Raw genomic sequence first — 12161 nt, forward strand, 5'->3', positions numbered from 1 at the left:
CACATTTCCAAGAAAACAGAAACACTAATTCTGAAATGATATTCATGAGACAACATTAAGTAGTAGTTTACTGAGGATCTTGCCCTTTGTGATTGTTGAGGCAGTTATGGAAGCATTTTTGTACTCTGATGACTATTGTGCTCATATATAATGATATGAATGTTAAAACACAAAATAAGTAATGACAAACCTATGAAATATACAGAATAATTTAATTACAGGAATTTGGGATATGATATCCATCTTCAACCTGTATACAGAACATCTGGACAAGGAATATATAGACTCCCTTAATAAAAAGATACCCAGCCATGAAAGGCTATCACCCAGACAATCACACAACAAAAAAGTATTCCTATCAAACAAAAAAGTATCAGTCAATCATTAAATTATTATGTAAAGAAATATTTTCAAAGGCAGTAAACACATATAAAATATCTAAAATGTATAATCTTGTGGGATATTAATAATTGGCAATTTCAGATGTATAACCAATGCAATATCCTCCTCAGATCAGACCAGGGGTGGGCAAACTTTTTGATTCGTGGGCCACATTGAGTTCTAACATTTGACAAAGGGGCCGGAACAGGAGCAGATAGATGGCATGTTTTGAAAACATCACCTCATTGGGGGAAAAATACACATCTTGGAATATGGAGAAAACATGTGCTTTAATTTCCAATGAAAATGAAGAAAAGCATTACAATAAAATCTCTGACTTCGAAATGAGTCTTTAAACACTGAAAATCAAATAAATGACCATTTTATTTTAAGGCACTGAAAGTTCTGTTATCCTTCAGGATATCACCATCACTCTCCTCCTGACTGTCTTTTTTTTCAAAAACGGTAGGAAATGCAGATGTACTTGTCCTGTTCCTTTTATTCAGTTTGTTTCCCCGGTGCCAAAAGTCAACAACGACCAGTGCAAGGATGAAACAGTTGCAGCAAGTCAGTCTGTGAAGCGTTATATTTGATCTCCGTCCACTGTTTCTTTTAACAACGTGAGACACACACATTTTAATGGGAGCAGTGTTGTTGGTCTCCTTTTAGCCAGCGCATCAAAGTCTGGAGTTAGTTTTGTTGTGGCGATTCTCAGGATGGATCTGAGGTGTAGGTCTGTTAACTTGGATCTGTGGCTGGCTTTGTTGATGTTCATGACGCTGAAGGTCTGTTCACACACGAAGGTAGAGCCAAACAAAGCCAACATCATCTGCGCCTTAGATTTGGAAACGCGGCATCATTGAGTGAAGCATAGAAGTCATTTAGTTTCAGAGAGATGAACTTCACTTTTAAGGCAGGGTCGGACTGAAGGTCGATCAGTTTGAGCTGAAGCTCCTCTGGAGCTGTTTCGGGGTCTTGTGACAGAGGAAAGGCCACCAATTGAAGTGACTTGTCAATTTTGTCGAAATCCAAAAACCGACGGCAGAATTCTCTGTGCAGTGCATCCAGTGACTCACTGTATTTCTTTACTTTTGCTCCGGCCTCTTTCAGCGTGGCTAGTCTAGGAAAATGAGTGAATGACTTGTTCAAAATCTGCCTGGAGAATAAAGCCAGCTTGGATTTGAAGGCTTTCATGTTTGTGTACATGTCATGCACAAACTGCTCCTTCCCCTGCAGTTTCACGTTGAGCTCATTCAAGTGTGAAAATATGTCCGTAACAAGCGCACAAGTCACACATCCAGCTCTTGTTGCTCAGCTCAGGAAATTCATCAGTCTTCCCCTGCCACTCCAAAAACACTCCAATCTCCTCTTTGAGCTCCCACACTCGTTGAAACACTTTGCCCAAACTCAACCAGCGGACACGGGAGTGATAAAGCAGGTCCTGGTGATCCGCATCAGTTTCCTCCAGGAACGCAATGAACTGACGGTGCTGAAGTCCCGAAGTTGACGAGTTTCACCACAGGATTCACAACACGATTCAGCTGTAGCACCGATTTACATAGAGATTCCTGGTGGATGATGCAGTGGAGGAAAATGACATCCTGGTCAGGGTTTTCATCTTTCACTTTATTCTGGATTCTCCTCAGCAGGCCAGCGTTAAATTTGGAGATCTATCTGTGGTGACGTTAACAAGCTTACTCCAGGGAAGCTTCATGTTTTCGATGGCAGCAGACACCCGTTCAAACAAGTCCTCTCCCCGTGTTTGTCCTTTCAGAGACTCCATTGTCAAAAACTCCTCCGTTATTTCAAAAGTTTTGTTGATTCCTCGGATAAAAATGAGGAGCTGAGCAGTGTCTTTGACATCGTTGCTTTCATCCAGTGCTAAAGAATAAAAAGTGAATGACTTCGCCTTTTTGTTTAATCTGCTGGTGATATCTTCATCTATTAGTTCCACGTCACTGTCCGCCGTGATAAACTGATTTTCTCAAATTTGTCTTTGGTCTCCGGGCACAAAATACCTGCTGTCTCTACCATACATTCTTTTAAAAACTCGCCCTCAGACAGTGGTTTGCTGGCCTTTGCTATTTTGAATGAAAGCATAAAACTGGCCTTGGTACTTGACTCTTGAATGGCAGTTTGACGGTGAAAAAACTTTGCTGAGCCTTCAAATTAGCTGCCACCTTCTCAGCAGCAGCTTCCCGTTCTTTTGTTGAGAGCTTGCTAGCATAATTAGCGTGCTTTGTGGCAAAGTGATGGCTAATATTATACTCTTTAAAAACCGCCACAGTTTCTTGGCATATCAGGCAAACAGCAGATGATCGGTGTTCAGTGAAAAAATATTTAGTTGTCCACTCCTTATTGAACACTCAACATTCTCTGTCCACTTTCCTTTTCTTGGGTCCGCTCATCTTCATAGAGGGATGTTGGGTCAAAGGGTAAAGTGCAAACGTGGAGTAATAGGCCTACGCTTCACCTCAACAAAAACAATATATCTAGAGTGCGCCATCTAGTGAGGAAACATCAGAATTGCAGGGGAAGTAAAACATTAACAAGGTTAATTTATTAAATTTTTTCAAGTTTGGCGGGCCGAATCAAAACGTTTAACGGGCCGCATGTGGCCCCCGGGCCGTAGTTTGCCCATGCCTGGATCAGACAGATATTTTTCAGAAAATCAAAATGGCCATCTTCTAATTACAGCTTATAAATGAATTATATGTTTGATAGCATTCCAAATCGGGTTCATGTCCATTAAAGGGAGTTTCAGTATGTAAATGTAAATAATTGTCTGTACATCAGTCCCCACCCTCCCGTATAGATTATTGATATGATGTCTTCACTGTGTTCATGTTGTGTGTTTGTGTTCATGTTCTGTGATTAAAATCTGTTATGGAGAGCTCCAGTACTGGGCAGCTTGACTGCTTAATATTAATTCCAAGCTTTCCTGCATAGTCACATGGTTTACCCTGCTGACAGTGTGAAACTGCTTCAAAAATGTGTTCCACTATTATTGTTCCTGTATGTATCAGCTTAGATTCAGATTTGAATATTAAGATGCTTACATGATCGGCTGTCTCAGGTTTATGCATATTTTGTGAAATTTACGAATAATCAGAAGTGCAATATAATTTTACTTAACACTGGTTGTCTGTCATATGATCATTACTTACCAGTATAAGTTATATATGTATATATACATATATATATATATATATATATATATATATATATATATATAGTACAGTATCTGTCAATGTGTTAGCTGTTTTTTCTGAAGATGGAATTGCCTTAGTCCTACAATGACATAAATTATTTACCAGCTATGCAGGGCAATAGCAGGAAACCTGTTTATATAGCTTTTGTGGGATGAAAGCAGCAAATTTACCTACTGTCACATGACCTAAACATTGAAAAGAAAGGGTTCCATTACAAATCTCGAACATTCAAAAGTTCGAGCCTCATATGGTCGACACCATATTTCAAACTTTTGAAAGCTCGCAAGTTTCAATGGGGATCGCCATAGGGAATATTTCCCTTTACTTCAATGTAGTGCGATCTCAGAGTTGGTATATGTAAGTAGCTGGGGGTGTGGCAGCCCCCCACATGGGGGGTATGGGGAACTTGCCACCCAAACCGAAGCGTTCAGGTAAGTTCATATGGTGTTGATCATATGAGAGTCGACGTTTTAAACCTTTGAGCATATACTATAGACCCGAAAAAAAAAATATTGACTATGTTTCAGTAGAGGCATAAATCAGGAATCCTGGCTTCCTGTACAACAGTTATTTAATAAATGTGGTTGAACTTTTTTATCTATCTCTCTTTTCACTCATTTGTAACATTATATAGCAAAAGGTTTACTGAAATGTGCAGACTGTGCATGCAGCCTTTGCAGAGAGGAATGGAAGAAATTCTTAGTTACTTTTTCCCTTTATAAAATGTGCAATAAAGTTAATGGCAATAAACAATTGTACATATACCCCTGCCCAACATAATAATGAGATTGTTAAAGCCAAGCCAGTGCAACAAGTTTATTTAACATTTAATAACAATAGTCAAACATACCAAATTTTATCACAGCGCAATACATTACATACAACTTCACCATTAAAGGCAGCATTGAACCAGTCACCTCAACATTATAACAATAGTGTAAAACCTTTCACTGCATTAACCCAATTTCAAGCTGGGTAGCGTATCGCTGCCCACTGCAGTCAGTACCTTAATCATTCCACAAAGAAAGGGGAAATAGACGGGTCTGCCTCTAAAACCCTTCTAAAACTGATCTACCCTAGTTCCAAGCTGCATACAAACTATACTCTTTATGACATATTGAAAAAGAGGTATGGAGAAAGGGAGAGAGAGCTGTAATCCAAACACCCACACCCAAGAGACCAATCCCTTATTCACTCAGCCTTATATTATCCCCCTTCACCCTCCACCTAGCCACTGTCTTACAACTCCTATCTTATTTCCTCCAAGCTTCCAATCTGCCTCTACAAAACTTAACCTGTCATTCCTAGCTAAACCTAAAAGGGACCATCAGGTGTATTTGTCCAAATAAATCTGCTTCGTCAAACTACATATAACATAGTTATTTTCAGTGTATGTAAATATGAAGTCATATAAGCTGAGACTAAAACCTGGTAGTACATCTCTTAATACGTCTACCTCTCAGGGCTTGGCTTTCAGGTTCATTTGCTGTCTGTGTGACTTATTTAATTGGGTTCATAGATTAGTACTAGGCTAACTGCCCTTGTGGGCAGTTTTAAGCTTAGCCAATTACCACATGAGAGAATGAAACCCTGCACCTTGTGTTTGCAAGGTAAACACTTTAATCATTATGCCAACCTCCCACCCACTTAATTAATTCATTCATTCATTCATTATGTAAAATATTGTGTAGTGTTAGGTTTAGGGCAAGTAAATGCTAAAGGTTATAGCACACATGAGTTAGGTTGAGTAGCAGGATGAAGCCAGTCTCCTGCCCACCCTTATTCATATGTACTAACCCTAACCTTACCCCTGCTCCTATCCCTAACTCTAAACATTATGTTACAGAAGAGAACCACCATGCAGACAGTGTGAATTTTTCAGAAAAGCAGTTGGTATTGTTTCCTTTGTGGTTTCTTGCATTTGTTTTCTCATGGTCAAGATTTTGCATTGTGCAAGAAGTATGGCAGTTAAATTGCCAAGTACTCATTTGCAGAATTATTTAAATATATGCAGTATGTAGTTAGAATTATTTAAATATATGCAGTATGTAGTTAGACAGTATAAACAATTGCAACAGTCTGAAAGCAGCACTTGGAATTTACAAAGATCTACTCTGCAAAATGCAGCAAAAGGGCTTTAAGGACAAAAAGTAAGGAGGGCTGTACATTGGAATACTATCCAGTATCATCAAGGCATTCCAACTGTTGGATCAACGGCTTTTTTCATGCTTGGGAACATGTATATGACCTGTGGCAGTTGAGGACTCATCAGAGAGTGAATTACATAAAGATGGGGCAATCATGCATTTTTTCTTTGTGTGTGTGTGTGGGGGGGGGGGGTCCAGAGTTTGGAGATGTAGCAGGAGTATAGTGAGCTCATGATGAATTATTTGTTTTATTAGTGCTTAGTAGAAATTTATTAAAAGAACAGAGGTCTCTTTTGGGGGTTGCAGATCAGAGTGCAAGTGATGTGTACTGTATCTTTAAGAAGTATGCCAAAACTGTACGTGCATGTTTAAATTCCACACCTGTGCAATCCCTAGCGCCGTTTTGTAAGAGCAGCCAGAGTGAGAGCGTGCATGATCGCAGTTATTAATTTGTATATAAGTTACTTAAGTTAAAGTCAGTAATCTTCTATAATTATGTGTTGCGTAAAATAAAGCTATTTGAACAGAACCCACAAAGATTCTTCTGTTGTCCAGAATGGGAGAGTGACATGGTGTCAGAACTGGGATCGAAGAGAATAAAATCCAGAGTCATGAGGTGCAGAGATGACAGTGAAAGTAAAACTAAGAGAAACAAGCACAAAAAGAGCCAGAAATGAATCAAAGGTTAAGAGAAAAAGCACAAACTGTTTACTTGATAGAAAAGACAAAAAGGGGCATTGCAAGGGCACAAACCACATTATTAATCAAGCAGAAGGCACAAACGTTTGTTAAGTAAAAGGAAATGTTTAAAATGAATGTATTTAATACAATGGTTAACTGTAAAGCAAAATGAGCATGTTTAAAGCGAAATGAGTGTGTTTCAAGTAAAACTGGGCATGTTTAGAGTGAAATGAGCACAGGAAATGTACATTGGGCATAAAAAATGCTTATACTAGCAAAATGAGTATAATAAGGGCACATTAAGCAAAAATAAAGCAAGGCAACTGCATGTGTTTTGGCAAAGTGCTATGTTTTGGCATAACTATGACTTTGTATTGTATCAAGGGCCTAACTAAAAGTTTTTCAAAGTATCTCAAAGTGTGCTTATTAATATCCATATGTTTTGAAGAGTTTATTGTGAGCAAAGTGCAAGTATTTCATAAAATACAGTCAAAGTATAGCCATTTTGAAAAGTTCCTTGTGCTGATTGTGTCTATTCGCAAAATGCAGCCATTGCAGAGTGTTTCTTGCAGTGTAAAGAATTGCCTAGCAAGGTACCGCCATTTTGGAGACATTTCAGTGTGCTGTATGCAGTTATTCGCAAAGTGCAATTACTTCCAAATGTTATTGAGTGTAGGGGGAGAGATGTCCGGTTTAGTCGCATCATGCAGTTATCTGAAATGCTTTTTAAAATGTTGATAAATTACTTTAGTAAATGACTTTAGTATTGCAGAAAAGATGACACTACAAGAGTATTACAGTGCCCAAGGGTTTATTTCACTCGCATCATAAAGTTGTTTGAGATGTTTCTTAAAATGATGATAAATGACTTTAGCAATGCAAACTATATAACAAGAGTGTGAAAGTGCCCAAGAAGTTTATTTCACAAAGTTTAGTTATTCAGAGGTAGTATAAGTTGATCCATTAGCATAATTCTGAAAAGCCCAGAAGGTATAAAATTTAGAATCACAAAGGCATTGAACAAAGTTACAAATACTGGCATAAGTTTCTGGCATATGTTTGAGTTTATTTATAAAACGCTTCACTGGTATGTGTTAATATGACAGATGGACTTTGAAAGACCCTACCACTTGTACTCGATCAAATTATTGCAGAGAATTGGAGAATGTTAGAGCAAGAGTACGATATTTTCATACAAGCAGCTTATACAGATAGATGCACTCACCAGGGCATCCATTTTGGTAAATCTAGCTGCGTCAGAGGACATAGAAAGAGAGAATTCATTTGTGTATACACCTGCAGTATATGATGGAGAAGAAAACTGTCATATTGTTGTACAAGCTGAATCAAGGGAATACCCCTAGTGTTTGAAGTGCAAGTTCAAAAAAATGTATAACCCTCAGACAAATATTACATTAGAGAGGCATTTGTTTTACATGAGAGATCAGAAACCAGGGGAAACATTTGCAGCTTATATAACTGACCTGAGAAACAGAGCTAAAATGTGTCGGTTTGGTGACTTAAGGGATGAGTTGATAAAGGACAGGCTTGTGTCTGGTATTAACAGTGCTACTGTGAGAAAGATTTTACTTCATGATAGTGATTTAATGTTAAGCAAAACCACAGAGATTTGTCAAATCCATGAGATGACAGAAAAACACACAAGTATGCCTGTGAGTGAAAAGAGCATGGCTTCAGTTAGCTCCAGAGCAAATGTAGACAGCATGCAACACATGGCAAACAAAAGCAGGCCTGAGCATGTTGCAGCTTTCCAAGGAAGACAAGCAGCTTTCCAACAAATTCTAAAAAGGAAACTTAATCCAGCTAAGTGCAGTTCAAGCATGAATCAGCAAAACCCATCTAGCTTTATTGTTAACTCACAATTGTGGTGCAAATCATAAGTCTAGAAGAGAGAAGTGCCTAGCATTTGGTCAGCAATGTCATAAGGGTAAAAAATGGAACCACTTCCAAATGTTTTGCAAATCAAATAAGCCTCACACAGTTGTAAAGTTCACACAAAAAAGCAAGCTGATCAAGTACAGCCGAAGCAGTCAGCTTTCTATGTGGATGGTGTATCAGTGCTTGATGAAAGAGTTGATGCAGCAAATGTATTAGAAAGGAGCAAAGTATTTTTTACTGTACAGATTAATGCAAAATCCACAGAGCTTAAAGTAGACACTGGTTCAAAGTGTAATGTTATATCAGCAGACAGCTTTGCTAAAGGGAGAACTAATAAACAACTCAATGTAGCCAGTAGTGCGAGACTTGTTGCTTATGGAGGTGAATAAATTCAAGCTGAAGGTTCAGTGATGTTTTCACGTTATTTGGCCAAGAACCATTACAACTTGTTATTCTATGTAGTCAAAAGGCCAGTGCAATCTTTACTGAGTCTCAAAGACAGCTTGAGAATGTTTATGCTGTCTTTTGCTAAAGAAGTCCATCATATAAGTGCATTTCCAAGTTCTAATTTTTCAGAAGTCATTTTCTCAGAATATGCTGATGTTTTCAATGACAAGTTAAGCAAACTTCCAGTTATGTATTCCATGAAGTTAGACCCAGAGGTCACTCCAGTAGTCAGACCAGCAAGAAGAGTTCCGATAGCTATGCAGGATAAAGTTAAAGCTCAGTTGGATAAAATGGTGCAACTAGGTGTGATTTATCCAGTTCATAACTCTCAACTGTAAAGATTTTAACAGAATGTCCAGATTTTTTGTTCATACCTTTTGTCTGTTTCTCATAAAACTTGTGTTTTTCTTGCAAAAAAATGGGATAATCTGAGGATTTACGTCACCATATAATAACATACATTTTAGTTTCAGACTTCAAATCCTTTAGCAAATGTATGTTAAAACAAACCCTGTTACTCTAGCAACTTTCTGAATTCATAAGAGCAATACTTAAAATATGTCCCTATTTTTGGGCCTTTGTCCCCCCCATTTTGTTGGGCTTTGTCCAGATATCTTGCACTAAGAGGTTGAGAGGTATGGTCCAGTCACAGAACCAACTGAATGTGTGTCGTCCATGGAAGCAACTCATAAAAAAGGCTCAGATGACATCAGAATATGCATTGACCCATGAGATCTGAACAAAGCATTGAAGACACTATCATCCAATGCATACAGTTGAAGAAGTTGCAGCTCTAATACTGAATGCCACTGTTTTTTCTGTCTTGGATGCAAAGAGTTAATTTTGGCAAGTGATGCTTGATCACAAATCTTCATTTCTAACTACGTTTGGTACTCTGTTTGGCAGATAGAGATTCCGGTACTTACGTATTATAGCAACCAGATTTTCGCAGTAATACTGGTTGGTTCCCAATGTTTAAATCTGACTGTTAACATTGTGAAAATGTCAGATAATTTGTTTTCTTTCACACTGAAGGTAGTGTTAGGCAGTGTTATCAATAAAAAATTAAAAAGTCAATATTCTTGTTTAGGTATTCACTTTACTGCCAGCATGTCATCATGCTTTATGCAAGTCCCAGTCTGCCTAATGCAGACGTGGACTTGCAAAATGTGAAAGAGTGAACCAGTCAAAGATTTGGTTTTCTTTTTTGGTGTCCTGTCAAACTGTAAGTGTCATCCAATGTGGTTGTAAATGAGGCCTGCCTGGAGTTGTTTACAGAACCAGGATTTAATTTGCGATTAGAAAATGACACAGTTGGAATAAAGTCAGGTTATGTTCCCTGCTCACTTGTCTTTGTAGTGTTTCTCCAGGATGTGCAAACAGCATTCTGAGCTGTACTTCAGTGGGAGAAGGTGAAAATACAGGTTTGGATTAGTTTGTCGAACAAGTTACACTCATTCTACCTGCAGCATCATGCTTTTTTCTTTTTTTCACTGCTGCTTCGCTTTTATCACTGGGGATTAGGAAGTAAAGGTATCCCAACACTCGCCTTTGTTCACGGCAGCTACCTTGACTCGCTTCTTGACAGATACACAACAGTACTGTTCACATAATTTCATGACAGCTTTGTCATTAGAGAGACAACAGCATTACACTGAGCAAGGGAAAAAATCTACAACTTTATGTTTTTATTTCACATTTGTTTACCATGAATGTGGAAGCAGTTAGTAACCTGTTCCCATCAAAGACTCATGGGAAATACATGCACAAACAGGTCACTGTTACAGATTCTGTGATTCCGTTAATTTTATTTTGTTTCTGTCAAATTTTTACTGTTATAGAAGGATGGTTTAGTTGATGGCTGCCTGGAGTTCTTCACCCATGCGGGATTTCTTTTCTGTGTACAAATTGAGCGAAGTGAGTTCTTTTCAAAATGGTTGCGATAATACGCAAGTATCGAGATTCCTAAGGATACCATTTGGAATAAATTCTGCAAGTGACATCTTTCAGCATGCAATGGAACAAATGTTTGGGAGTTATCCTTGTGCCATAGTTATTTATTTATTTGCTTATTTATTTTATTTTACATTTGTTTACCAGGATGGTCCGACTGGGCCAGTGTGCATTTTCAGGAGGCCCCAGGAGAAAAGCTCCAGCTTAAGCTTACATACAAAGTCATCACATCAAGTAAAAGAAATTATAGACAAAATAAAAGAGTGTTACATTTACAGGATAAAAATTTAAAAACAAAAATAAATACATTGTATCAAATAGAACAAGACTTTAAATACTTGAATATAGACAAATATATGGTGGAACTTATATATGTGGAGGAACATAACATTGATTAGGAAATTAAGTAGGGAGAATCACTTAGGCAAAGTAGTGCATAGTTAGTAGTACTTCTGTGGTGAGAGTTGCAGCTAGGAATGTAACTAGTTAAAGTGAAGTAGTGGTGTTAGAAGTGATAAGTTAACAGAGTTAGTACGTGCAGCCAAATTGTATAAGTAGTGCTAAGTTAATAATTAACCTGGCGTGTTACATGTACAAAGCCAAGATTCAAGTAAGTGTCTTTTGAGAGATATTTTGAAATGATTAAGATTACTTATGGATCTAATACTATGTGGAAAAGGATATTCCAATTTTTGGCAACAAAGTTAGAGTAAAGAGAGCTGCCTGCTGTATTGGATACTTTGGTTAGGTTACTTGGAGTAAGTCTTTGTTAGATTATCAAAAACAACGAATGTTAGAGTAAGGTTGTAGAAGATTTTTTAGGGAAGGTATTTGGCAGGATTATGTATTATCTTGTGAGCCATTATTAATTGATTATAGTTTAGAATATGAGGTAAATCCAACCAAGAAAGATTTTGAGGCATTGACAGTGACGGGTTGAATGTATGGAATCTGTTGCAAATTTGGTGATCTTATTATAACATGATTCTAATTTACTTAGTTCTGACTTTTTGAGGTTGGTAAGTATGGGGGATGCACATAAGAGTGAGGAGAGAAGGTGAGTTCTAGCTATAGCTATTCTTGCAGTGTCTGTTAAGAATTTTTGTTTCTATACATTGTTCCAATTTTCTTGTGAGCCATTTTGATTGTGTTAGAAATGTGTATGTCAAATTTTAGTCTGTTGTCAATTATGATGCCTAATAGTTTTGTTTGGGAATCTGGGAAAATCCTAGTATTATTACTGGCAGTGATATAACTTTAAAAAGTTATTTTTTATTTAATTTAACTGTTAGGCTAACACACTCAAGTGCACTTGCCGTTTTATAGCATGTACTGTTTGCTACTGTATCTTTTTCTTCTGTCTCTGTAAAAAAAAAGAAAAAAAAAAATCCTTGTTTTCCCGCCTTACTGAACTAGAATAGTCCAGTCTTCAGATTTTGCT

General features: G+C 37.6%; 1 protein-coding gene across 2 annotated transcripts in view; it reads left to right on the forward strand.

The window, feature by feature from the left end:
• LOC122808669 (CD209 antigen-like protein E) overlaps window positions 1-12161 on the forward strand; it is a 645076-nt gene that overhangs the window by 499061 nt on the left and 133854 nt on the right. The gene's annotated exons all lie outside the window — the stretch shown is intronic.

This window comes from Protopterus annectens, chromosome 8.part0 (assembly GCF_019279795.1).
Source record: "Protopterus annectens isolate FY-2018-M chromosome 8.part0, PAN1.0, whole genome shotgun sequence".
NCBI classification, from domain to species: Eukaryota; Metazoa; Chordata; order Ceratodontiformes; family Protopteridae; genus Protopterus; species Protopterus annectens.